Here is a 27,684-nt window from a genome sequence, read left to right on the forward strand (position 1 = left end):
CCATCACAGGCAGTATGACAAGAAATAGTGTTTAATAGATGCATTATGAAAATAATCTTAAATGATAGGAAGTACTGTATCTTTCTAAAAGTACTGAAATCTAACATAATCCTGACATTTCTGTGTGTCTTGGTTCTCTCAAAATAATTAATTATATAATTAATAATATATGAACTTGTCCATATGGGTAATGGAAACTCATAGAACTTCAAATACTATATATACTTATTCAATTTTCAAACATCAAAAGCTTTTTCAATATACAAAGAAGTTTACTGTTTTTGGTGACTAATAGATTAAAAAATACTAAGTTCTGCTTAAGACCCCTTAATGCTCTGTTATATACATTGAAAATAATTATGAAAGTTTATACTAATACATTACACATATATAACAGAAATGTTAGTAATTACTAGTGTTAAATGAATGTTCAGAAATTAGTTGCTCTTGCAACTAAGTTTTTTTGTTCCCTGTGATAAATCATTTAATTTTAACATTTAAATATGGATGTTTCTCAGACATCTTTCACTCTTATAAATCTTTCTAATACAGATTTCTAATTAGATTAACTTTTTCTAAGCATATATTTTCCCTTTCAACAAATTATGCCAGGAAACTAAAATATGAATTCTAGAAACTATTGTCATGGAAATATTTGGACAGCTAGCAAAATGAGCAGTGCCACAAATACTCATTCCAAAATATGTGTAAATACCATTTCAATAGAAAATATATATAATTCTAAATTACAAATGAAAGTTACAAGCATTTAATAATTATTTAATGACATTAAGCCAAAGAGAAGTTGACATTTTATATTCTTTCCCCTTCCTTTCATAGATATACTCATATTCTTACAAGAAAATACTAAAAATAGTAATGAAGCTCGTTCAAGAGACTCACTCAATTTTTCTTGCTGGCTTAACCAGTATATTGATCTGCAGCTGTTTTTCAAATCATAAAGTAAATCCAGATATCTAAAAAGAGAACAAACTAAAATAATTACCAACTTCCTTTAAAAAAAAGTCTTTTATAAATCCAAAATTTATTTTTACTGTTATGTAGAGCCTAAGGTGAGACTGTACTACTTGAAACATGAAATTTATTAAATAATTAATTGAACATATTAAATACCACATACATAACTCTCCATAATTAAATTTTATGTGTATATGCCTGTGCATATACAGATGTATATGCATATGTGTATACATGCACACACACAATTCCTTTTCCCAGCCTCGTGTCTAAGCTTTAGTTAGATTTGTGATATTTGTCTGAGCTGGTTTTGGAGGATGAACAACAACAACAACAATACTGATACCTAGAACTCATACAGTCAGTTTAAATCCTGAGCTATGCATGTTCAACTATATATCAGCCAGAACCTGTGTATCATCAGTATAATTATAATACTACTTCTATCATTATTTAAACTGAAACATGCCTGCTAAAATTCTGGCATGTCGTTTAAATTTTGAAAAGGAGAATATTAAAATAAATTAAAAGGTGAAACTGTTACACTATAGGAAATTTAACAGATTTTTCCTGACGCTAAGTGTAATAGATCTTGCCTCAAATACATATATACCCATAAAATCTCTTTTAATCCTTTGTAATCTACAGTGTCACTTCATATAAACAATGCTTGCAGTTAAGCATAAAATGAGCATAAAATTGTAATTTATACCAAATTGTTTTAAGCCAATTAGAATCATTCCATCATTGCTTTCCCTGACCTGTGAACAATTAAAAAGATCTATAAAATTCCACATGCTAAAAAACTAGAATAGAATTACTGTGACATTTCATAGGCAACAATAGGAAGAGATCAATGTAATTTTCATTGAGATAAAAGTAAGTAATTTATCAAGATTGTGATGCAATAAATATGATCAATAAATGTGATTGAGAAAATGGAGATAATTTAATTTTTCCTTCATTTTTAGAAAACAATATTAAACCAATCAGATCAATAATGTAGTTGCTTACAGGTTCAGCATCTAAGTACGTACTATGTTCTTCTTCATTTGGATTTAAGCCTTCAAAAGTTTCTGTAATTTCAGGACTTGCGTGTAGAAAATGAGGAAGTGAAATGTACACGGGTTTTCCTGAAAACAAGTTTTAACTGACAATCGTAATAAATCATTTTCCTCATTACACATACCTCTCAGAAAAGATTCCCTTGAAAATAAAGCTTTTTAAGTTAAAAAGAAATGCAAATTTGGGTTTGAATACTAATTGGAGGGTCAGGGTAAGGGAAGATTATAACATCTAATCACTTTTGAACAAAAATAAAATTTAAACTTCTCCTAGTAACCAGTCAATTGATGTCTGTTGTTCATCGCTTAGGTGTTTATTTTAAATATGTAAAGCTTAACTGTTGAACACAAAGTTACAACCATATGCCTTCAGGTTTCAGGCAGTAATATGTCTATGGACTGAGAATTTATTCAAGAGGTTTTTCTCTCTTTAGTCACACTAACTCCAACATGAAGTAGGTGAGCAAAATAAGATAGACTCCAAATTTCGTGTGTGAGTCAATTCTTCTTTCAGAGACATCCTGAAATATACTTATTTTTATTTACCATTTTCTAGGGTAGAAAAAGTTAGAAAAATGTCAGCTGGATAAGTTGGGATGCTCAAAGTACTCTGGGAACTATTTTCATTTTACCCTAAATCTAAAAGGAGCACAGTGATTCTGCACAGCAAAGGAAACCATCAACAATGAAAAGGCTACATATGGGATGGGAGAAAATATTTGCAAACCACATATCCCATTAGTGATTAACATCCAAAATATACAAGGGATTCACACAACTCAAAAAAATAAATAATCCAATTTAAAAATGCATGAAGGACCTAAAGTTATATTATCCAAAGTAACACTGGGAAATATCAGTATGGTTTTACCTAACAGTAACTAAGTTTTGCAACACCAAAACAACTGGGAGCTTGAAAGTGGTACAAAAATCAGAAAAATATCCTACCATCACCCTAAATTTCTGCCCTTATTGCATTCTCACTTTAAATTTCTAGTGGAAAGGAATCCCAGGTGAAGTTTACATTTTAAAGAATAATGCAAATTATGCCATGGATAGTGACACTGAGAACTTGTACTCACCTTCTTTGCATTTGCTAACATCTAGCACACCATATAAGGTATAGTTTTTGGAGGTAACTTTTTCTGTGCAGAAACAATGGTTGCCTGGATTTTGAAGTGGAGATGCAAAAGCCCTGGATGGAAAAATGAATCTATACAAAGGGATTCCTATCAGATCAATTTTGGCTTCAAACACAGCATAGAATGACCTAAACACAGATAAGAAAGAGCTTCATTCTGGGAAACTGAACTTCATTCTGGAGATCCATTTTTTCCTATTTTTAAGTTTATATTATTGCTTTCACTTACAAAAATTAGATATAATCTTGTTAGAATTCATGCTTAAATCTTAGGGGAAAAAATCTTGGGAAATTTTAAGGCTTAGCAGAACTCTACTTGAGTATGAGCTATTCTTATCTTTGTTTTCAAAAGCTTCTGAGATTATTTTTTGCTTATGAACTACCAGAGAGTATTTATATTGAAGACGTTTCTCATAGTTAGTTTCCTCTATGGACTAAATATTTATATGACTCCCTCAAATCCTTTATTTGTGCCCAGTTTAAATGAAATAAACATAAAGTTTCAATCTTCCAAAGCTTAATCCTGGAGAGAAAGGCTGCTCACTTGCTGGGGTGCGTGTATGTGGGTGTTTATTGTATGTCTCCTACGCTCCATTGTTTACTATGTGTCCACCATAACCCCTAAGTTTGTTGTCTAAGCTGTGAGTCTGTTTCTGTTTTGTAAATAAGTTCATTTGTATCATTTCTTTTTTAGATTCTACATATAAGCAATATCACATGGTATTTGTCTTTATCTGACTTATTTCACTTAGTATAATAATCTCCAAGTCCGTCCATGTTGCTGCAAATGTCATTATTTCATACTTTCTAATGGCCGAGTAATATTCCACTGTATATATGTACCACATCTTCTTTATCCATTCATCTGTGCATGGACATTTAGGTTGCTTCCATGTCTTGGCTATTGTCAACAGCACTGCAATGAACATTGGGGTTCATGTATCCTTTTGAACCACGTTTTTCTCCGGATATATGCCCAGGAGTGGGATTGCTGGACCATATGGTGGCTTTATTTTTAGTTTCTTAAGGAACCACTGTACTGTTCTCCGTTGTGGCTGTACCAGTTTACATTCCAACCAAGAGTGTAGGAAGGTTTCCTTTTCTCCACAACCTCCCCAGGCTTTATTTGTGGATTTTTTTTTTTTTTTTTTTTGTGGTACGCGGGCCTCTCACTGTTGTGGCCTCTCCCGTTGCGGAGCACAGGCTCTGGATGCACAGGCTCAGCAGCCATGGCTCACGGGTCCATCCGCTCCACGGCACGTGGGATTTTCCCAGACCCGGGCATGAACCCGTGTCCCCTGCATCGGCAGGCGGACTCTCAACCACTGCACCACCAGAGAAGCCCTATTTGTGGATTTTTTGATGATGGCCATTCCTATCAGTGTGAGGTGATATCTCTTTATTTATTTATTTATTTTTTGTGGTACGCAGGCCTCCCACTGTTGTGGCCTCTCCCGTTGTGGAGCACAGGCTCCGGACGCTCAGGCCCAGCGGCCTTGGCTCACAGGCCCAGCTGCTCCACGGCACGTGGGATCTTCCCGGACCGGGGCACGAACCTGCGTCCCCTGCATCGGCAGGCGGACTCTAAAGCACTGCACCACCAGGGAAGCCCAGAGGTGATATCTCTTTGTAGTTTTGATTTGCATTTCTCTGATAACTGATGACGTTGAGCATCTTTTGATGTGCTTCTTGGCCATCTGTATGTCTTCTTTGGAGAAATGTCTATTTAGATCTTCTGCCCAATTTTTGATTGGGTTGGGGTTTTTTTTGATATTGAGCTGCATGAGCTGTTGAAGATTTTAGACATTAATCCCTTGTTGGTTGCATTGTTTGCAAATATTTTCTCCCCTTCTCTGACTTGTCTTTTCGTTTTGTTTATGGTTTACTTTGCTGTGCAAAAGCTTCTGAGTTCATTTAGGATTTATTTATTTTTCTTGTGATTTCCATCACTGTAGGAGATGGCTCAGAAAAGATATTGCTGTAATTTACATCAGAGAGTGTTCTGCCTATGTTTTCCTCTGAGAGTTTCATAGTATCCGGTCTTACATTTAGGTCTTTAATCCATTTTGAGTTTATTTTTGTCTATGGTGTTAAAGGATGCTCTAATTTCATTTTTTTACCATGTAGCTGTCCAGTTTTCCCAGCACTATTTATTGAAGATACTGTCTTTTCTCCATTATGCAGTCTTGCTTCCTTTGTTGTAGATTAATTGACCACAGGTGTGTGGGTTTATTTCTGGGCTTTCTGGCCTGTTCCATTGATCTATATTTCTGTTTTTATGACTGTAGCTTTGTAGTATAGTCTGAAGTCAGGGAGCCTGATCCTCCAGCTTCGTTTTTCTTTCTCAAGATTGCTTTAGCTACTCAGGGTCTTTTGTGTCTCCATACACATTTTGAAATTTTTGTTCTAGTTCTGTGAAAAATGCCATTGGTAATTTGATAGGGATTGCATTGAATCTGTAGATTGCTTTATGTAATATAGTCATTTTGACAATATTCATTCTTTGAATACAAGAACATGGTATATCTTTCCTTTGGTTTGTGTCATCTTGACTTTCTTTCATCAGCATCTCATAGTTTCAGAGTATAGGTCTTTTGTCTCTTTTGGTAGGTTTATTCCTAGGTATTTTATTCTTTTTGATGAAGTGGTAAATGGCATTGTTTCCTTAGTTTCTCTTTCTGATCTTTCCTTGTTAGTGTATACAAATGCAAGAGATTTCTGTGTATTAATTTTGTATCTTGCAACTTTACCAGATTCATTATGAGCTCTAGTAGTTTTCTGGTAGCATCTTTAGGATTTTTAATGTGTAGTGTCATGTCATCTGCAAACAGTGACAGTTTTACTTCTTCTTTTCCAATTTGGATTCCTTTTATTTCTTTTTCTTCTCTGATTGCCATGACTAGGGCTTCCACAACTATGTTGAATAATAGTGGCAAGAGTGGACATCCTTGTCTTGTTCCTGATCTTAGAGGAAATGCATTCACCTTTTCACCATTGAGTATATGACGTTAGCTGTATTTTTGTCATATATAGCCTTTATTATGTTCAGATAGGTTGCCTCTATAGCCACTTCCTGGAGAGCTTTTTTTATCATAAGTGGATGTTGAATTTTGTCAAAAGCTTTTTCTGCATCTGTTGAGATGATCATATGGTTTTTATTCTTCCATTTGTTAACATGGTGTATCACACAGATAGATTTGCAGATATTGAAAAATCCTTGCATCCCTGGGATAAATCCCACTTTAGCATGTGTGTTGTCCTTTTAATGTATTGTTGGATTTGGTTTGCTTGTATTTTGTTTAGGAATTTTGTATCTATGTTCATCAGTGATATTGGCCTGTAATTTTCTTTTTTTGTGGTGTCTTTGTCTGGTTTTAGTATCAGGGTGCTGGTATCCTCATAGAATGAGTTTGGGAGTATTCCTTCCTCTGAAACTTTCTGAATAGTTTGAGAAGAAGAGGTGTTAACTCTTCTCTAAAAGTTTGATAGAATTCGCCTGTGAAGTCATCTGATCCTGGACTTTTGTTTCTTGGGAGTTTTTAATCACAGTTTCAATTTCAGTACTTGTGATTGATCTTTTCATATTTTCTATTTCTTTTTGATGCAGTCTTGGAAGACTTTACCCTTCTAAGAATTTGTCCATTTCTTCCAGATTGTCCAGCTAGTGACATATATTTGCTTGTAGTTGTCTCTTATAATTCTTTGTATTTCTGTGGTGTTTGTTGTAACTTCTCACCTTTTTCACTTCTAATTTTATTGATTTGAGCCCTCTCCCTTTTTTTACTTATGAGTCTGGCTAAAGGTTTATCAATTTTGTTTACCTTTTCAAAGAACCAACTTTTAGTTTTATTGATCTTTTCTATTGTTTTCTTCATTTGTATTTCATTTATTTCTGCTCTGATTTTTATGATTTCTTTCCTTCTACTAACTTCAGGTTTTGTTTATTCTTCTTTCTCCAATTGCTTAAGTGTAAGGTTAGGTTGTTTATTTGAGGTTTTTCTTGTTTCCTGAGGTAAGATTGTATTGCTATAAACTTCCCTCTTAGAACTGCTTTTGCTGCTTCCCATAGCTTTTGGATTGTCAGGTTTTCATTTTCATTTGTCTCTAGGTATTTTTTTATTTCCTATTTGATTTCTTCAGTGATCCATTGATTTAGTAGCATGTTGTTTAGCCTCAAACTGTGTCTTTTTTTACAGTTTTTTTTTTATTATAGTTGATTTCTAATCTCATAGCATTGTGGCTGGAAAAGATGCTTGATATGATATCAGTTTTCTTAAATTTACCGAGGCTCATTTTGTGGACCAATGTGTGATCAATCCTGGAAAATCTTCCATGTGCACTTGGAACAGTATGTTCTGCTGCTTTTGGCTGGAATGCTCTCTAAATATCAATTAAGTCCATCTGGTCTAATTTGTATTTTAAAGCCTGTGTTTCCTTTGGTCTTCTTTCTGGATGATCTGTCCATTGAGGAACATGGGGTATTAAAGCCCCCCACTATTATTGTGTTACTGTCAATTTCTCCTTTTATGGCTGTTAGTATTTGCCTTATATATTAGGGTGCTCCTATTTTGGGTGCATATATATTTACAATTGTTATATCTTTTTGGATTGATCCCTTGATCATTATGTAGTGTCCTTCCTTGTCTCTTGTAACAATCTTTAATCTCTATTTTGTCTGATATGAGTATTCCTACTCCAGCTTTCTTTTGATTTCCATTTGCATGGAATACCCATTTCCATCCTCTCATTTTCAGTCTGTGTGTATCCCTAGGTCTGAAGTGGGTCTCTTGTAGACAGCATATATATGGGTCTTGTTTTTGTATCCATTCAGGAAGCCTGTGTCTTTTGGTTGGAGCATTTAATCCATTCACGTTTAAGGTAATTATTGATATGTATGTTCCTATGACCATTTTCTTCATTGTTTTTGGTTTGTTTTTGTAGGTCCTTTTCTTCTCTTGTGTTTCCCACTTAGAGAAGTTCCTTTAGTATTTGTTGCAAAGTTGGTCTGGTGATGCTGAATTCTCTTAGCTTTTGATTGTCTGTAAAGCTTTGGATTTCTCTCTTGCATCTGAATCTGAGCCTTGCTGGGTAGAGTATTCTTGGTTGTAGGTTCTTCCCTTTTATCACTTTAAATATGTCATGCCACTCCTTTCTGGACTGCAGAGAAATCAACTGAGAAATCAGCTGAATCAGTTTCTTCTGAGAAATCAGCTGATAATCTTATGGGAGTTACCTTGTACGTTATGTGTTGTTTTCCCCTTGCTGCTTTTAATATTTTTTCTTTAATTTTTGTCATTTTGATTACTATGTGTCTCAGCATGTTTCTCCTTGGGTTTATCCTGCCTGGGACTCTGTGCTCCCTGTACTTGGGTGACTGTTTCCTTTCCCATGTTAGGGAAGTTTCCAGCTATTATCTCTTCCAGTAATTTTTTGGGTCCTTTCTCTCTCTCTTCTTCTGAGACCACTATAATGTGAATGTTGTTGTGTTTAATGTTGTCCCAGAGGTCTCTTAGACTGTCCTCATTTCTTTTCATTCTTTTTTCTTTATTCTATTCTGCCACAGTGATTTCCACCATTCCGTCTTTCAGCTCACTTATCCGTTCTTCTCCCTCAGTTACTCTGCTATTCATTCCTTCTAGTGTATTTTTCATTTCAGTTACTGTATTGTTCATCTCTGTTTGTTTGTTCGTTAGTTCTTCTAGTTCTTTGTTAAACATTTCTTGCGTCTTCTTGATCCATGCCTCCATTCTTTTTCTTAGATATTGGATCATGTGCACTGTCACTACTCTGAATTCTTTTTTGGGTAGATTGCCTATCTCTGTTTGACTTAGTTGTTCTTCTGGGGTTTTATCTTGTCCCTTCATCTGGGACATACTTCTCTGCCATTTCATTTGTCTAATTTGCTGTGATTGCAATTTCCATTCTGCAGGATGCAGGATTGTAGTTCTTGCTTCTGCTCTCTGCCCCTTGGTGTATGAGGCTGTCTAAGCGGCTTATGCAGGCTTCCTGGTGGAAGGGTCTTGTTCCTGCCCACTGGTGGGTTGAGCTGGGTTTTGTCCCTCTGGTGGGCAGGGCCATGCTCATGAAGACGTTAAGCAGCCTGTCTGCTGATGGGTGTGGCTGTGTTCCTGCCTTCTTCATTGTTTTGCTTGAGGCGTCCCAGCACTGGGGCTTACAGTCTGTTGGGTCAGGTTAGGCCTTGGGGAGGAAATGGCAGCCTCCAGGAGGGTTCATGCCAATGAGTACTCACCAGAATTGCCATTGCCAATGTCTTTGTTTCCACCATGAGCCACAGCTGCACCCCACCTCAGCAGAAGGCCCTCCAATCCTGACAGGTAGGTCTGGCCCAGAGTCATATGATGTCACTGCTTTTTTCTGTGGGTCCTGGTGTGCCTGGGACCTTGTGTGTGCCCTCCAAGAGTGGAGCTTCTGTTTCCCCCAGTCCTGTGGAATTCCTGCAGTCAAACACCGTGGCCCTTCAAAGCCAGATTCTCTGGGGGCTCCTGCTCCCTTTGCCAGACCCCCAGGCTGGGAAGCCTGGTGTGGGGCTCAGGACTTTCAATCCTGAGGGAGAATTTCTCTGGTATTATTATTTTCCAGTTTGTGGGTTGCCCACCTGACAGGTATGGGATTCAGTTTTATAGCAGTTGTGCCCCTCATACTGTCTTGTTGTGGCTTCTTCTTTGTTGGTGGATGTAGGGTATCCTTTTTGGAAGTTTCTAGTGTTTTTTGTTTGTTTGTTTTTTGTTTTGGTTGATGGTTGTTCAGCAGTTAGTTGTGATTTGGGTGTTTTTGAAAGAAGGGGTGAGCTCACGTCCTTCTATCCTGCAATCTTACCAGACAATTAATCCAGAAATTTGTATACATGTAATTTTTAAATCCTCCAGTAGCCACATTTAAAACTGATAAAAATATCAGTTATATTTTATTTAACCCAGTATATCCAAAATAATATCATTTTAGTGTATAATCAATATAAAAATTAACAAAATCTAAAGATCCAGTGTGCACTTTATACTTATAGCACATTTCAGTTTGTACCAGTCACATTTCAGGTGCTTAATAGTGACAGGTTACTAGCTGCTACCATATTCAACAAGTCTGTATACTATACATATTCAATGGTATTCAATTTTGTATTAAATTTCCCCACTCCTTAAAAATAAATGAAAGTTTAAAAAAAAATGGCAAAATCACATGTTGTTAAAACTGTGATTGTGTTTTTCTACCCAATCAGTAGAGTGGCAATTTCCTTACCTTGAGCTTCCTTTACAAGTTCTTTTGGTAAATGTTGTTCTTACTTTCAACTGTGATACATTCACCTAATCTTATGGCCGATTAATGTTTTATAAATCATTTATTGAAGTTCTCTCACTAAACAGAATTTCATGCAAAGAGTTTGAAAATGTATACATCAAAATAAAAAGGGCATTTGTTGAGTTTATTGAACCTCTACAATTGTTAAGATCCATGGCACACACTGGATATAAGAAGAAATAACTAGATAATTCCTCCATTTACTCCACAAATGAATATCAGTAAAATGAGCCACCACTGAATGTGTTTGTTCAAAACAGTAAGGCCCATTCTTTAGTTATGAATACCACACTCTTTTTCTTATAACTGCACCTTGTAAACTTCTTACATTTCACTTATACTCTTGTGTTAAGTGAAATATAACAGAATATCACAGTGAGCTTGATCCTGACATTGAGATAATGGGATACTGTAGCTTAACTTAAACTTCCCAGATAGGTCCCTAAATGGGCATTGTCTACAACTGCCTTCCCAACACCTTAGCCATTAAAAGAAAATAATATATCAAAAAACCTTAAAAATCATCTGAAGTATCATTGAAGATTATGTCATAATGATACCATAAAGTACCATGGGTCATGACCCTAAGATAGTGGATACTAGCAGGACTCTTTTTTTTTTTTAATACATTCAAATGTAAATCAATGATTTCATTTTATGTCTCTTTTAGCTTATTAAAGAAAGTATAGGAAGTACTTCTAAATCATGATAAAAATGTTGGAATTTTTCCATTTTATCAGTCTATTTTCCTAGTGCCATAACCAACAGTCTCTCTCACACAGATTCTGTCTGAGTCCCTGGCCTGTCCAAACTACCCCCGCTCCTTGTTTGTTTTACTTCTTTTTTCCTTAGATACTTTTAACTGCATGCCTGATGCTCATGTATTTATATTATGGTCATTAATGAATCCTCCAATTCCTGTTTTAAAACTTCACTACTTCTTAGTTTGGGACAAAGTTTTTTTTTTGTTTTTTTTTTGCGGTATGCGGGCCTCTCACTGTTGTGGCCTCTCCCGTTGTGGAGCACAGGCTCCAGACACACAGGTTCAGTGGCCATGGCTCACGGGCCCAGCTGCTCCATGGCATGTGGTATCGTCCCGGACCGGGGCATGAACCCATGTCCCCCACATCGGCAGGCGGACTCTCAACCACTGCACCACCAGGGAAGCCCTGGACAAAGTTTTTAAATACATTTTTTAAACTCATAAAGAATACTATTTAACAGAAGCGCGGTATATTTTTCTCTGTTTCGAAGGATTGAAGTTTATTCTTAGGAAATTACTAAAGTTAGTGGTATTGGGACACCTGACAGTTTATTCACAGAAATGCATCACTTGGAAAGGAATTTCTTCACCCATCCCCATGGCTCAAAGCTCTACAAATCAAACTCAACAGTGGTTTTGCTGTTTTTTTTTTTCCTAGAAGAGTGTTAACAAAATTAAACATGCAAAACTCAGCAATACCTTTGTGAAAATGAACATTCCCTGTGTTTCCTTTTTATTCTCTACCTTTTACATAACTTTGTTTTAACATTTTTCATCTTCATTATATATTTTCCTATAAAGTATTGCCTCACCAGCTTTGTAAACATTATGCTTTGCTTCTGTTGATATTTCTTAGTAGCTGAAAGCTCACCTCTGATTTTAATTACCTCATTTTGATTCCCCTTGCTTTTTATACCTTAATTCTTAAACTAATAGGCATATGTGTACTTTGCTTTTCTTCAAGGAGAATAATAAATTGGATCTAACTATACTTTAAATCTAAGTTCATAGCACCTTCTTTCTTCCCAACTCTAATTCAGAATGTTCATTTGTGCATACGTTTTTCATGGTTAGTACATTGGTTAGTACATAGGTAACCTTGTTTTTGTTGCTTCTGTTCTTTTCTCTGTAATTCTGATCACCTTATTCAAAATAGATGGCTCTACTTGCAAGTTCACTGATTCTACTTCATATTGAAACCTCCCCTTGGAGGTATGTTTTACCTTTTGCAATTATATTGATTTTTAAATTCTTTCCATTTTAAATTATTATCTATACAGTATATAAAAAGCCTGTGAACAGTAACTACTACTCTAAGTTTTTCTAACCCCTTACTTCTGCGGCCAGGAAGGCAGTTAATTAAGTAAAGTTGTTACAAAGCAAACATTTCCCTAGGAATGCAGTAAAGGTTTATCCTCAGTGGTTAATCTTGAGAAATTCAGTCACATTAGACAGACATTTACTAAGCCTGTATAAGAACAGAGATTCTGAATTATGTTGTAGGGATATAAAGACAGGTAAATGCATATCCCTCCAGAGCATTGTAGGTATGATGGTGGATTTATGGGAGAAAGGAGGTGATTTCACTGTGATTATTACAACAAAACAAATGCCCTTACCTGTACCATTAATCATGTCACAATCGCTTGCCCACTGAGACAAGCCTTAGGAATAAAAAAAGGAAATGAACATTGTTATTCCAAGAACATCACCTCACATTACTTTGTCTATTATGATTCAGTACTTCTGCTAAAATACTAAATATTGATTAGACTAGATGTGACACATGCTAAGTTTAAGAAATATTCTAAATCATTTGGTCTATGTTTTGTTTGAAGTTTTCATCTTGTTGAGATAAATGAAGTGCCTGTTACCATTAAGCGGCCAGATTAAAAAATAAAAACTGCCAAATGTTGTTAGTTAGGAACAATTTGGAGCAGCCAGAGTTCTTCAAAAAAATTTTGAGAAATATTTATCAGAAATTTAGATCTCTACTTAGGGTTAAGGGTTTTTTTTGTTGTAATGGGAGAAGTGGATTGTATCATAGTATGTTGAGTGTTCAACTGAATAGGAGGAAAATATTAAGTGGATAACTGATGCAAACTCAGTATGAGGGAGAAGAGGGCAGTGTGGAGGAGGACAGAAAGAAGCAGATGTTTGATCAATAGCGATTGGAAACATGCAGATAATCAATTTATACTTTTCCCCTCTTTTAACTCTTGCATGTACTGACATTAGAGTAGGACAAAGTTTATTAATTTATACTCTGATATCTACTTAAGATGTTTATATTGTTTCCTGGTATATATACATATAACAGTAGAGATGGTTTGCCACTTTTTGATGATGGAAAACAGGTTTTTCAAACTCCTAACATACCATCCACTAAGATGTCAAGGCAAGCTGTTGCTTCTTTTTTAAACAGAATAAGCTATTAATCATGTTCAGGCTTGCCGTGGTCAGTTAAATTAACCTTATCACAATCTTAAACACATGTGAAATTCTTACTCCAATTAGGAGCATATAGTAACTCTCCTCAAAACCTCTCTGTAATATTGAAATGGAAGAAATACTCACTTTCCTCAGTATACAAACACTATGTGATATCCCCTAAAATGAGCATTTAGAAGTGTTTGTTTTCCTCCATTAAACTTTTCTATAAAAAAAGTGACTATGGACTCTATAGAAGAAAAAGGATTACATGAGTGAGTATTTAACTGTTTTATGCAAATTTTAGATAGGAACTCAGTGTGAGGTAATGGTTACTTAATTAATAAAAAGATTTCATCTCTTGATTTTGATTACTTTATTCTTCATCAGGAAATCACTGATGTAAAACTCATTTTAACTTTGAGGAGAAAAGGCTTTTTCCTTGATATTTATTGGGATTCTTCCTATTTTAGACATATGAATTAGGTGTCTCCAGATAAACAGTCAGGAGCTAGGGAAAAGTAGGAAATCATGGCTATATGAACGTATCTCATTCCACTGCTACTTCACAGGATGCGTGCTCTTTATCAAGTTTAATATGTCAGTGTTAGAGCAGGAAATAGTAATTCCATTTTCATATTGATGAAGTTTTAAAAAGCTGAGTTATCAATATATAAAATTATTTCAAGAAAATTTTGAAGGGGAAAGTCATGAAAGCATTGGCATGGAGTCATTTAGCTTCCATCTTTATAGACATATTTAGCCATGCCACTGGAATGAATAATTTTTATATTTCATGCTCAGAAAAGAAATAAAGCAACAGTAAGATATATTTTCCTACCTGTTGGATGATAAGTTGACATATTGACTTTCTTCCTTTTCATTTGCAGTTATGTAATTGTATGGGTGCACAATAACGCTGGTTATTCAGCAGAGATGGAAGTAGTCCCTTTAGATTTCTTTATGTAAGAGACCCTGTGCATAAAGGTCAACCCTCAAGTGGGGCTGATACTCAGCACCTATGCACTAGTAGGACCAGTCATCACAACTAAAGGGTTAACGCCTGGCAGAACAGGAGTTTCTAGGACTGAGATACAGGCAGGTCTGTTCCCTAGGTTGGTGCCTGTGCCTTACCAGTTGTTAAATAAGTTTTTTGCCTGCCTTAGAGTATCCTAGTGACACACACACACTTCGTGTGAATACTTACTTTATGCCTTTAAATGTGTCAATTATGGCAATATTGCTTATGTAGTCTTTTCCATTGAAAACTTTATAAACTCCATCTGAAGTATTGTGGTCTGAAAAGATGCATACAAGAAAAAATTATTTCTAGAAAAAGCCATATTTTCCAAGTTATAAAATATGTAATTAACTCACTTGCATTTCTCAAACACTGGTTGTTCATAATTATTTTATGTGATTTGAAATATATATGCAATAAAGTTTTTAAGTTATTGGTCTTTCACATTTTAAAAAGACAGAATGTAAAAGGTGCCTAGAAATAGCTGTAGATGCTGAGACAAAGGTAGAAAACAAATATCAGAATCTGATGTGATCCAACTCTATCACTTTTTGTCGTAATTAAGCCAGAAAGGGCATTGTGATCACTACTCCTATTATATTGAGGTGAAGGATAGTGAACAAAACCTATGAGAACAATGACAGATTTCTAGAAGCTTTCTCAATGTTATGATCTCTAATAAGTTGTTACTAAAGATTAGGTACTTGGAATTAAAAATAGAATTAACCAAGGAAAGAAGAGTATTTGAGTTAAATAATAGTAACTGAATTCATTATTCCTCAAGGCTTTCTATACTTATATTTAAATGATATATAAGCTTGCAATCCTAAAAACCATCTAAAATAGAATAACAACAATGAATTAGAAAATATAACAAATATCTCATATAGTGACAAGAGAAATCATACTCAATTTTTCAGTTCAATAGTCATCTTGTTCTATTCGTGACTCAAAATGTTAAGCTATAACTAAATACATCACCAAGTTCACATCTTTCAAAATCTCCTAACTGCCATTTCATGACATTTATAGATTACTAGGAGTTCATATCAACTAATTTTATGAACATATGACATTGCTGAGTTATCATTCTTGTGTAAATTTTGGGTAACTTTTAAGTTTACATTAAAACAAATTTGTAAGAGGTCTAGAGAAGGAGGAATGATATGATAAATACACTTACCACAAAAATATGGCATTAAGCTTGATTACTTATAGATAGGAAATCAAAGCAAAAACTGTATTCAAAGTCATACCAGCTTACAATCTAATTTTAGACAATTTATGTATTTGTCAAAGAATGGAAATGATTAAATGTCAGCTTCTTAATTTTAATTGTTTAATTCAGATACGTAAATTTTCCCAACTAGTATAGCTGAGTTCATGTGAGATAGAGACTTTTAAGTAATTAGAATATGTATTCCCAGATCAGAAATACACACTAAATAATAAAATTATGAATTGCCAATGCCACCATATTTATCCAGTTAAAGTCTAACAATATCGACATTCATATTTGGTACTCACAGGATAAAACACACCAACTGTAGTAGTAATAGGGTGTGGAATCGAGCTCAAGAATGGATCCTTATAGCCCCACAATAGTTCTCTCAAAGTTCTCTTTTGAAATATAGAAGAGCTTGATCTTTTGATAAGTAAATTGAGTACTCCTTGAATAAATACATTTGGATAGAGATGGGGTGCAGTCTCCAAAAAAGAAATCACGGTTTAAGACACCAATTGCAGTATCAGACTTTTAACAAATAAATGGAAAATACTAGAATTAAGCTTAATAAAAGAGTTGTCAACTATATCTTTAAAATGACTGCCAAATCTTGCCAGGACTAAAAGTGTATTGTTTTTGTTTCTTCATCTCTGAATGATTACATTTCTCTGGAGACTTTCAAAGTTAAATCCTACTTTTTAAAATGATACACTTTAAGTGGTCTTCTAATTCAGTTGATTATTACATGATTTTGTCATCTTCCTAAAGGGCCATAATTCAAAATAATGTCATAAGAACACATTTTCATAAAAATGACAAAATAAATGATATCTAATAGTAGTTCTAATCATGAGATTAATTACAGAGGATTCTAGAGTATTTCAAAACCAGTAATTTCGCTGTTTGTCTACTCACCGCTACAGCCAGATTGAGAACAGTGAAAGTGTCATTCTCAGTTCCAACTGATAGTGAGGGTTCAAAGATGGCACCATTGGGCTGCAGGAAAGAGACCGTGTGGGTCTCAGAGTTCTGGGTTATATTTTCCTTGGCTAGATAACGAACTCTGAAAAACAAAAGTAAATAAAATTCAAAATAATTGTTGCAAGTGAACATTAAGTCTCAAATGCCGTTCATTCATGCAACAAATAATTTTTGAGTGCATAGACTATGTCAGAATCTAGGCTAAACAAGTAGGTTAAAATGATCAGTAGTCCAATGCTGAGCCTCTACAAAGTTGAGAAGAGGAATCTTTGACGTGCATAGCAGAGGAGAAGGAATACGTGTTATTATAGTGGGTTACACAGGTTCTGTGGGAAAACACAGAACAGGAACAAAGCCAGGCTTGGGATGGTTGTGGTGGGGATAATGGACAAGATAGGAGACTGGGATTGACACGTATACATTATTGATACTATGTATAAAATAGACAACTGATAGGAACTTACTGTATAGCACAAGGAACTCTACCTAATGCACTGTGGTAACCTAAATGGGAGGGAAGTCCAAAAGGGAGGGTATCTGTATGTGTATGGCTGATTCATTTTGTTGTGCAGTGGAGGTAAAGCAACCATACTCCAATAAAAAAATTTTTTTTAAAAAATACAATTCCACATAAGTGGTCTGAATGACAGAGGAGTTTAGTTAGGTAAAATAGCGTAGAAAATAGCATGTATTAGGTAAGAAGTAGGAACCAGGTGTAATTTTAGAAATGCAGAAGTTTCAATATAGTTTGTTTAAGGAGTAAGGAGAGTGGTGGAAATAAAACGACTATAACAGGCAACATCTGGAACATAAAAGGGTTGCATCCTATACTTAAATGTTTAGCTTTTATCCTGAGAGTCAGGAGGAGACAGCAGAGAGGTTTAAACAGGGGAACAGTAAGAGCACGTTTTCTTATCTTAGAAAGACTGTTCAAAGTGCACAGATTTTCCTGTACTGGCTTTTCCATAATTTCCAGTATTTTAATGAGAATTAAAGATAGCTAATGGAATACAATTTCCACTTTGGAGATCAGTTCCCCTCCATCCCTGCCCCATACACTATATACTCATTAGTTCTAAGCTCCTGGAAAGTACCAACTACTTTTTAGGAATGAGGTGAAGGGCGATTATTATGGAAAAAAATCTTTTGCAAGTACAAGAAATTTACTGAGATGAAATAGGGTATATATTATTCATTGCTCTATCATATATTTGAACGTCTGCTTTGTGAGGCTACAGTAGATATCTGTTGTTATCTAACTAAGGTAAAGACTGAAAAAATATGAAACTGAAGTGTAAAAATCAAAACAAAGAAAACCTGACCTGATTTCAATCAGGTATAATAAAAAAGTAAATTCCGATAAGATAGGTATTATGTGTGTTTTGTATCCCCAAGCAGTGTCTGGTATATGGTAAGTACTTGGTAAATATTTTTGAATAAATAAGTTAATTAATTGTTCATATTCTTTAAAAAGGGAATTCACAAAAAGATAGAAATATCTTATTTCTAATATAATTTCATCAAAGCTTTATTATTTACTGTTCTTGGAGTACTGTAGACATACAAAGAATATAAAAATCTGAAACAGCAGCCAGGACAGTCTATTAGTAGTCAGTTATTCTTTTCTCTTAGATAATTGTATTTTAAACTTAGATTACATATTATTAACATTTAAAATTAAAATACTTTAATTTTCAGGAAGATTGATGTATATATAGTTGAAATAATAGCAAAAATAATTGTGACCCAAATTCTAGTTTACTTGGTTGTACTTACAATGCTATACCAGTAGATGGCACTCACTAAGGGAAAAATCCTTCAAACTGAGGCCTGTGCTTAGAATGTACTTAAAAGAGAACATAACCACTCAATTTTTGGTTTAAAAATGAGAATATATACAGCTTTTAGAAAGTGTTGGTTAATAAGGTCAAAGGGAGGAAGTTGCCTCAGATTTAGCCCAATATTGCTTTCTGTGTACTCCTGTCAAAGCAAAGTAACTTAAATTATTATTATTATTATTTTTTTATGTTGGATCTGAGAATATTCTGAAGGAGGTACCAGGTCTTCACAGAAATGGTATAGGTTGGAATATATATCATTAAGATCTCAATCCGGGCAATTTTATGCTTTGACCCATGTCACATCTTGTCAAAGTTTCATCAAGTTCACTTTAGCAGCCAAAAGCCAAATAAGCCTGTGGTTCTGTTTGAGGAGAGACATCCTCCTCCACTTCGAACTTTAACTGAGTTCACGGTGTAACTGATGGAGAGGCAGGATCACCTCAACACGTGGAAGACTCTCAAATTATTAACTTTTTCTGAAACGTTAACGGTCGTTTTCCCATTATTTAAGGCATCCAAGCAGACACTAAGGACTCTGTTTTGTTGACATCATGAGACAAGATGACTCATAGTTGATCATAATTTCCTTTAACATTGTCATGTAAATAGAGTTTATTGTTTATGTACTTTAGCTTCAAATCCAACTTCTCTAACCCTCACTTCATTGCTTTTCCAAGTAAATCAATTATATCTAACCCACCCTGCTTTCATCCCAGATAGAGATAGGTTAAAGCCTCTAAGAATAAAAATTTTATAACCTATCAAGCAAGACTAGGACAGGAGTCAATATTATGTTTATGTTTTCCCATACTCCAATTAATATCCTTAAAAGTAAAAGCATAACCCCTCCAAACAAACAAAAAATTAAACAAAAACTGTGATGAGTTCTCAAATTCTAGAAACTATTCTCTTTTCTTACATGTGGTCAGTTCACAGAGTTGTCATTTTTAAACAGTTATGCTAAGATTCTTATTAGGTCATATTTGAATTCTAGATTTTCATAGGTACACATCGTAGCTACAAGATTTTTTGAATAAGGTATTCATGTAGGGTTTTGATAATGACGTAGAACTTTAAGACCCTGAAAAAATAAAAATAGTTTTGAAGGTAAGATTTTTTTCTGTAACAATGAAAACCTGTTTGATGAAATGAAAACCAATGAAACTCTATTCTTCTTTTTTTTAAGAAACTTCCATTCTGTTTTCCATAATTGCTGCACCAATTTACATTCCCACCAACAGTGTAGGAGGGTTCTCTTTTCTCCACACCCTCTCAAGCATTTATTAGTTGTAGACTTTTTCATGGTGGTCATTCTGAACTGTGTGAGGTGATCCCTCGCTGCAGTTTTGATTTGCTTTTCTCTAGTAATTAGTGATATTGATTATCTTTTCACGTGCCTGTTGGCCATCTGTATGTCCTCCTTGGAAAAATGTCTGTTTAGATCTTCTGCACATTTTTTGATTGGGTGGTTGTTGTTTTTCTTGTTTGTTTTGTGTGTGGTTTTTTTGTTTTTTGTTTTTTGGATATTGAACTGTGTGAGCTGTTTGTATATTTGGAAATTAATCCCTTGTCGGTTGCATTGTTTGCAAATATTTTCTCCCATTCGGTAGGCTGTATTTTTGTTTTTTTTATGGTTTCCTTTGCTGTGCAAATGCTTTTAACTTTAATTAAGTCCCATCTGTTTATTGTTGTTTTTATTTCCATTACTCTAGGAGGTGGATCCAAAAAGGTACTGCTGTGATTTATGTAAAAGAGTGTTCTGCCTATGTTTTCTTCTAGGAGTTTTATAGTATCCAGTCCTACATTTAGGTCTTTAATCCATTTTGAGTTTATTTTTGTGTATGGTGTTAGGGAGTGTTCTAATTTCATTCTTTTACATGTACCTGTCCAGTTTTCCCAGTACCACTTGTTATGGAGAGTGCCTTTTCTTCATTGTATATTCTTGCCTCCTTTTTTTTTTTTTTTTTTTTTTGCAGTACGTGGGCCTCCCACTGTCGCAACCCCTCCCGTCATGGGGCACAGGCTCTGGACACGCAGGCTCAGTGGCCATGGCTCACGGGCACAGCCACTCCGCGGCATGTGGGATCCTCCCTGACCAGGGCACAAACCCGTGTGCCCTGCATCAGCAGGCGGACTCTCAACCACTGCACCACCAGGGAAGACCTCTTGCCTCCTTTTTTGTAGATGAATTGAGCATAGGTGGGTTGGTTTATTTCTGAGCTTTCTGTCCTGTTCCATTGATCTAAGTGTCTGTTTTTGTGCCAGTACTGTACTCTTTTGATGACTGTAGCTTTGTAGTATAGTCTGAAGTCAGGATGCCTGATTCTTCCAGCTCTATTCTTCTTTCTCAAGGTTGCTTTGGCTATTTGGGGTCTTTTGTGTTTCCACAGAAATGAAAAAAAATTTTTTTTTACTATTTCTGTGAAAAATGCCATTGATAATTTGATAGGGATTACACTGAATCTCTAGACTGCCTTGGGTAGTTTGGTCTTTTTAACAATATTAATTCTTCCAATCCAAGAACAAGGTATGTCTTTCCAACTGTTTGTTTCATCTTCAATTTCTTTCATCAGAGTCTTATAGTTTTCCAAGTACAGGTCTTTTGCCTTCTTAACTAGGTTTATTCATAGGTGTTTATTTTTTCTGATGTATGGTAAACAAGATTATTTTCTTTATTTTTCTATATGCTATTTTGTTGTTAGTGTATAGAAATGCAACAAATTTCTGTATATTAATTTTGTAACTGTAACTTTACCAAATTAATTGATGCAGATGACAGGATATTATTCATAGAAAATCCTAAGGATGTCACCAGAAAACTACTAGACCTCAGCACTGTATATTCATGAACAGATTAAATGTATTACAGTGATTTTTCTTAAAAGATCAGGAAATAGTGAGAAGCAAGCAGAATAGCAACAGCAACAGTACTTTTGAAAAATGCACTTGGTATTTGTAAGTAATTCTTCTTAAGTAAAAGAAACCCATGGTCATAAAAGTTTGGGAAACACTGAACAGTAAATTTTTCTTTTTGGAGATTTATAGCACATTAGGAGCTTGAAAAACATTCCAAGAAGAAATCAGTTTAAAGTCATTAAACCCAAGTTTACCAAGCTGTTTATCATAGAGCTAAAAAGCGTAAAGAAAAATTAACGTATCACACACTGCTGGGCCTGGTGTACAAATGAAAGAAATAGTAGTTGTTGGGCTTATTGTTTTCCTACATGTCTTGCTGAGTGTGCCAAGAAAGACAGGCCCTAACTGCTCATTATGTGGGCCTTTTCTTGGGCTTATGTTTTCAGTGGTGAACCTGGAGGGATAATATAATGCCTCACTCCTGCCCCCAAACCATAAGAGGACTTGCTTACTGCTTGCTGTGAAAGTGGTTGATCCCTGAGACTCAGTCTTCCTGAGCTGCAGTACAATCCCACTATGTGCACAATAACCATTTGACCTTGTTACACCTCCCATATGAGACTTGAGGTCCAAGGGAAGCGAAAGCAAATAGGCTGATACTCAAACTTTTTACTGAGCTATAAGAGAATTTTTGTCTCTCTCCCAGGAGTGTCATGTCTCTTCTGCCAATATCCATGTACATTTTAAGGTAGCTTACTAGCTTGTAACTAGGGTAAATTCAAATCCAGGATATAATAGTATAATGTAGTAATAATAAACTTTCAGCTTTTTCCATAAGTTGATTAATTTGAGTAATTTTTCCAGGGCTACTAATTTTGACAGAGGAGAAATATGAGTTATTAGACAATCAACTCACAGATGCTATGATCTACCACAGTTACAAGGTCTTAATTAGCATTTGAGTGCTTACTCTTTCATTTACTGTGGAAAGCACTTGACATGAATTAACTTGTTTAGTCCTCAAAGCCACTCCATGATTTAGGTACCAGTATCTTCATTTTACAGATAAGGGCACTAAGACATAGAGGGGTTAATTAATATTCCTAAGGTCAAACAGTAAGCAGTGGGCTTGGAATTCAAACCCCAGACACCAGAACCAAATTTCTATCCATCACATTTAGAGAAAGGAGATTTGGAGTTTTAAATTTATTCACAATAGAAACAAGAAAAAAAATAATAAAAGACTTAATTGAAGAACGATTTTTTGAAATATTAAAAACCTGAATTTGCAAATGTCTACCCATAAAGAGAAAAGCAGATCAAAATTTTATTGTCAAACAAGTATAAAGAATATCTGAGGACTTCCCTGGTGGCGCAGTGGTTGAGAGTCTGCTTGCCAATGCGGGGGACACAGGTTCGTGCCCCGGTCCGGGAGGATCCCACATGCCGCGGAGCAGCTGGGCCCGTGAGCCATGACCGCTGAGCCTGCGTGTCCGGAGCCTGTGCTCCGCAACGGGAGAGGCCACAACAGTAAAAGGCCCACGTACCAAAAAAAAAAAAAAAAGAATAACTGAGAAGAGAGCAAATGAGTTTTGAACTAGGAGGTCCCCACCAATTCAAGATATGGTTAACACTCCTTATTTAATCATTCAGATCGTATCACGCAGAGCAGCCCCATTCAGATGGTAACACTGGTCCCTAATCCTGAAAGTCAAGTGTCCCTTTGTTGGTGTGGCAAAGCAATTCAGTCAGTTGAAAAGTATCTATTTCATGTAGTCCCAATTCTTCATGACATATACTTTACATAGCTATGATAGGTTAGGACAACTGTGGTGTTATAGAAAACTTTCAGGCTAATCAAGCCACGCAAAATGATTATTCACGATATGAAGATCTACAAATTTTAAGCACCTTCTGGTATAGGGATCAACAAACTGTGGCAGGTGGGCCAATTCTAGTCCACCCTCTGTTTTATAAATAGATGTTTCTTGGAACACAGTCACACCCATTTGTTTGGTTTTGTCTATGACTGCTTTGTGCTGCAGTGACAGAGATGAGTAGGGCAACTGCCACTGAGACCATATGACCTGCAAAGCCTGCAATATTTCCTATCGGGTCCTTTACAGAAAAAGTTTGCTGATTACTGTTTTAATACCTTATGTGCATTTTCATCGATAATAAATATTTTATTCAGTGTGTATATAAAAGTGAGTCAAACATGGAGCTTTAATGTTTAGAAATGAACCCTACTATCAGTATACGCTGAATTTCAATAGTTTCTGTTTGTAAATATTTCTACAATGTGACAGTGAATTAAACTAGTTGACCACAAATTTTTATTCCATTTAACGATGTTAATGGTTAAAGCCATACATCTTGCCCATTTCATAGTTACCTTTAGGGGTTTTTCCTTACCCAAGGGATCCATGAAATTTCTCACTTAACATTTCTCATGATAGACCTCGCTAACTGTTCACAGCCTTTGATCTGCATAGATCTTGGAGACTCTATCTTTCTCAACAAGTTTAAATCATTCTCATCCAAATGATTTCAGGCAATTACTATCAGATGGTTGTTGAAAGAAATTATTTGCCATCTGGGCCTTATACTGAATATACTGTTTGTAACTTTTTGTTTACTTAACAAGTCTGTTGAATATTTTCTTCATATTTTGCATGATAAATTATTCCATTGATAAATAAGTAGAAACTTGTTTTTGATCCTGAAATAGGACCTACAGAGCTGTGTAGGAAATTACCTTGGTGCAACAGTGTCCTCCAAGTACACTTCCAATCACTATCCCAGTGGTCTTAGAACAAAAAAATCTCAGAGCTTTAGATGATTAAATACCATAATTTTAAACTGAAATTTAAAATACACAGTGATAAGTTGGGTGAGAAATGTGGGGTAGGTTTACAAACTTAGGACAGGGTGCAAGCAGGGTGAAAGCCCTATTATACCTTAATCCTGAAGTACATGATTTAGGAACAAGAGAGCCCAAAATACAGAAGGTGCTTGGTGTCAAAATCTACTCTCGTTGTATTGGAGAGACACAGGGGCAAGTATCACCAGAGCTGTAGACAACCAGTGACTTGATAGAGAGCATGGATTTTGTTTTTGTTTTTTCTGTGTGATACTGATGGCACAAATGTGGTATCTCTATACCTCCTATAAATGTAACACCTTGCACATACTGCCTCATGTATAGTTGATATTTCCATCCCTTCCTATTTTTGACAAATGCTCTACTTTAATTAGTCACATTAGCTTCTACACTTAGTTTCATCTGTCCTTGTTATTTGTTCTCTGATTAGCAGCGCTAAATACACTTTTTTTGTAAATGGTATAATTGACACACAGTTGTCTCTCCATATTCAACCAAACTCGGAGTTCAGTCTGTGGTTGGTTGAATCTGAAGATACGAACGGTAGACATGGAAGACCAATGGCCCTATGCCAGTTTATATAATGGACTTGAGCATCCCTGGGGAATTGGTATCCATGGAGGTCCTGGACCAATCCCCTGCAGATACCTAGGGATGACATTATAACATTACCTTAGTTTCAGGTGTACAACATCAAGATTTGATGTTATTATACACTGTGAAATGATCACCACAATAAGTCTAGTTAACAGCTATCACTGTAAATAGTTATAATTCTTTATTCTTGTGATAAACACTTTTAAGATTTACTATCTTAGCAGCTTTTTAATGTGCAATACAGTATTATTTACTAGAATCATCATGTACAATACATCCCAGGATTTATTTACTTTATTAGTAGAAGTTTGTACCTTCTGACACACTTTACTGATTTCGTCTACCCCCACCCCTTGCCTCTGGAAACCACCAGTCTGTTTTCTAGATTTATGAGCTTTTTTTTTTCTTTTGGATTCTGCATGTAAATGAGATCATCCTCTGTTTGTCTTCATCTGTTTGACTTAGTTCACTTAGCATAATGCACTTAAGGCCCATCCATGGTATCACAAATGGAAAGATTTCACTTTTTATGGCTGAATAATAGTCCATTCTGTATATAGATAGATAGATGATAGATAGATACATATATCTATCTATATGTATATTTCTATCATAATTTCTTTTTGTATTCATTCACTAATGAACACTTAGGCTGTTTCCTGATCTTGGCTATTGTCAGTAATACTGCAACAATATGGGAAATTTATATATCTTTCAAAATTAGTGTTTTTGTTTTCTTCAGATAAATATCCAGAAGTTGAATTGCTGGATCTTATGGCATTTTTATTTTTAATTTTTGGAAAAACCTCCAACTGTTTTTCCATAGTGGGTGCTTCAATTTACATTTCCAACAGTGCACAATGGTTTCCTTTTCTTCATATCCTTGCCAAAAGTTGTTATTTCTTGTCTTTTTGATGACAGCCATTCTAATAGGTGTGTGGGGAGATGTCATTGCGGTTTTGATTTGCATTTCTCTGATGATCAGTGATGTTGAGCATCTTTGCATGTACCTGTTAGGCCATTTGTATCTCTTTTGAAAAATGTCTTTTCAGTTCTTCTGCCACTTTTTTAACAAGATTGGTTTTTGTTTTTTGCTATTCAGTGTTACGAGTTCTTTATTCTTTATGTATTTTGCATATTAACCCCTTATCACACATATGATTTGCAAATATTTTCTTTTATTCCATAATTTGCCCTTTTATTTTATTGGTTTCCTTTGCTCTGCAGGAACTTTTGAGTTTGATGTAGTTCTATTCTTTTGTTTTCGCTTTTGTTGTAAAATTCAAAAAATTATCACCAAGATTGACGTCAAAGAGTTTACTGCATATGTTTTCTTCCAAGAATTTTATGGTTTAAGGCCTAATATTCAAGTCTTTAATGCATGTTGTATAAATTTTTGTGTATGGTGTAAGACAGTGTTCTAGTTTCATTCATTTGCATGTGGCTGTCCAGTTTTTACAGCAACATTTGTTGAAGAGACTATTCTTTCCCAGTTGTATATTCTGAGCTACTTTGTTGTAAATTAATTGATCATATATGCATAGGTTTATTGCTGTACTCTCTACTCTGTTCCATTAATAATGTGTCTGTTTTTATGCTAATGATATACTGTTTTGCTTACTACAACTTTGTGGTATAGTTTGAAATCAGGGTGTATGGTGCCTCCAGCCTTGTTCTTCTTTCTCAAAATTGCTTTGGCTATTCGGGGTCTTTTATGGTTCAGTAGACATTTTAGGATGATTTGCTCTATTTCTGTGAAAAATGCCATTGGAATTTTGTTAGGGATTGCATTGAATGTATAATTTGCTGAGTAGTATGAGCAGTTTAACAATATTAATTATTCCAATTAATGAGCCTGGAAGATCTTTCTTTGTGACTTCTTCAATTTATTTCATCAGTGTGTCATATTTTTCAATGTACAGGTCTCTCACCTCCTTGGTTAACTTATCCCTATGTAGGAATTGAAGCAATATGTAGCAATTGCAAATGGGATTGTTTTCTTAATTTCTCTCTCTGAGAGTTTGTTATTAGTGTATAGAAATGAACAGTTTTGATATTGATTTTGTATCATGCAACTTCACTGAATTTGTTTACTAGTTCTAACAGATTTTTGTAAGGTCTTTAGGACTTGATATTATGTAATATCAAGTCATCTGAAAACAGTGACAGTTTTACTTCTTCCTTTCCAACTTAGGTATTTTTCATTTCTTTTTCTTTCTGATTGCTATGGATAGGACTTCCAATACTATGTTGAATAACATTTGTGTGAGTGGGCACTCTTGTTGTGTTACTGATCTTAAAGGAAAGTCTTTCAGCTTTTCACCATGTGGCATGATGTTAGCTGTGTGTTTGTCATAAATGGCCTTTATTATGTTGGAGGTGTATTTACTCTAACTTTGTTAAGGGTTTTTATCATAAATAAATGTTGAATTTTGTCAAATGCTTTTTCTGTATCTATTGAGATAATCATGATTTTTTATCTTTCATTTTGTTAATGTGGTGTATTACGTGGATTGATTTGCACATGTTGAACCATCCTTGTGTCCTTGGAATATATTCCACTTGATCATGGTGCATAATTCTTTC

General features: G+C 35.0%; 1 pseudogene across 1 annotated transcript in view; it reads right to left on the reverse strand.

Annotated features, from left to right (window-relative positions):
* Positions 1-27,668, reverse strand: part of LOC308622793 (platelet glycoprotein 4-like) — a 112,422-nt pseudogene extending 84,754 nt beyond the window's left edge. The window contains exons 1-6 of the transcript in view: positions 27,607-27,668; positions 16,855-17,002; positions 16,238-16,421; positions 14,897-14,991; positions 12,883-12,927; positions 1,993-2,111 (exon numbers count right to left, since the gene is read on the reverse strand). The product of the transcript in view is annotated as a platelet glycoprotein 4-like (transcript). The remainder of the gene's footprint in view (positions 1-1,992; positions 2,112-12,882; positions 12,928-14,896; positions 14,992-16,237; positions 16,422-16,854; positions 17,003-27,606) is intronic.
* Between the last annotated feature and the right edge of the window lie 16 nt (positions 27,669-27,684).

Source organism: Mesoplodon bidens (genome assembly GCF_964165515.1).
Source record: "Mesoplodon bidens genome assembly, chromosome: 9".
Taxonomy (NCBI): Eukaryota; Metazoa; Chordata; class Mammalia; order Artiodactyla; family Ziphiidae; genus Mesoplodon; species Mesoplodon bidens.